Source organism: Aplysia californica, unplaced genomic scaffold (genome assembly GCF_000002075.1).
Source record: "Aplysia californica isolate F4 #8 unplaced genomic scaffold, AplCal3.0 scaffold00574, whole genome shotgun sequence".
In the NCBI taxonomy this organism is placed as follows: Eukaryota; Metazoa; Mollusca; class Gastropoda; order Aplysiida; family Aplysiidae; genus Aplysia; species Aplysia californica.
In genome coordinates, this window is record NW_004797844.1 from 456,846 (window position 1) to 458,345 (window position 1,500).

The window sequence follows — 1,500 nt, forward strand, 5'->3', positions numbered from 1 at the left end:
AGAGAGAGAGAGAGAGAGAGAGAGAGAGAGAGAGAGAAATAGACAGACAGACAGACCGACAGACAGACAGACCGACAGACAAACAGACAGACAGACGGAGAGATAGACAGACAGATTGAGATTGCGTGACTATTTGAGATTGATAAGACAAGCAAACGTGTGTCGCCTCCACATGTTTTGTATTACATAAGCCGATAGGATACTGTTTCCTCATGATTTTGGAACGACATGTTTCTAGATATTATACCCCAGATGTTGGCCTTCTAACGCAACTTTTTCAACTCTGTGTATAGATCTAAAATCTAAATCTTGATCGAGACTCTTTTTCGCTGGCAAGAATCATGGTCTGATGAACTGCCACGTAACATTTACGAAATGAAGACAACCTCAAGGGAATTGGAAAAGTGTTGTTGCAGGTAGATCAAGATATATAGATTTCAGCGCTATGTAGATATCTATCTTACAGCAGTTTTTTAATATAATTAATTGATATTTTTTCCCCCGATCCAGTCACACTATTAATGAAAAAAAGTGAAATAAATACGTTAATTAAGTCGTTTTCATTTTTTAATCGCATAATTAATCAATTTTGTCGTTTTTGATACGCGCTTAATTCGACAGTGGTTTTTGTTTGTTTGTTTGTTTTAAAAAAATTTTAATTTTTTTATTTCTAGATCTAGATCTAGAATATCTAGATCTAATATGGCCCATAGGAACTTGTGCTAAAAAAAACCGCGGCGCGAAAAACGCGAAATGATAGATGGAATAAAAAAAAGTATTCTCAATTCTCAACGACACAAAAAGTAGCAACTAAGAAAAGTAAAAGGCACATAATTATTGTTATGAAATACGTTACCAGTGACAAACTTCTTCACAAAGAGTCAAAGAATTCCCACACACACACGCGCGCACAAACGCCAAAAATCCATCAGATCAGAGGAAAATCACAGTCCGAAGCACGTGTCCCGCTCCTTCCTAACTAACTAGCAAAGATCAAACAAACCGTGGATTCACTTTTCCTTTCCTGCTGTCAGTCTGTCTGTCTGTCTCTACAGTTTATATCCCGCACTGCTTTCAGCTTCCAAAACGTCACTTTAAGTCGGATGTGATATGCTGTCTTAATTTTATTTTTTTTCTTTAAATAATTTCGAATTCAATTTTCTTGTTTTAGTTCAGAAATTATTTTTGTTGGGGGTTTTTTCATAGGTAATTTGGAAATGTTTCCACGCACGTCTAGATCTAGAGCTGGCTATCGCTTGCCGGAATAAAAACTGAGGAAAATGAAATGGGAAAGAATGGATATTGTGTCTCCCAGCCGGTGTGCGCGCGGGTCCGTAGCAGCTCCTGTGGCGAGCGAGCGAGCGAGAGAGGGGAGAGAGAGAGAGATCTGTGACGAGCCAGGGCGCCATTCGCGAGCGAGGCGGACGATGGTGGAGGAAGAGGAGGAGGGGGTTGGTCGTGCTGGGACGGTGTCTGCTCTCTTTCTTTCTGAACGTCTCT

At 39.9% G+C, this 1,500-nt stretch overlaps 1 protein-coding gene across 1 annotated transcript in view; it reads right to left on the bottom strand.

Moving 5' to 3' along the window:
• The window catches only part of LOC101858439 (protein kinase C-binding protein NELL2), a gene marked incomplete in the record, with an annotated part of 253,988 nt that extends 252,625 nt beyond the window's left edge, over nucleotides 1–1,363 (bottom strand). The window contains 1 exon segment of the mRNA XM_013087329.2: nucleotides 857–1,363.
• Nucleotides 1,364–1,500: the final 137 nt, after the last annotated feature.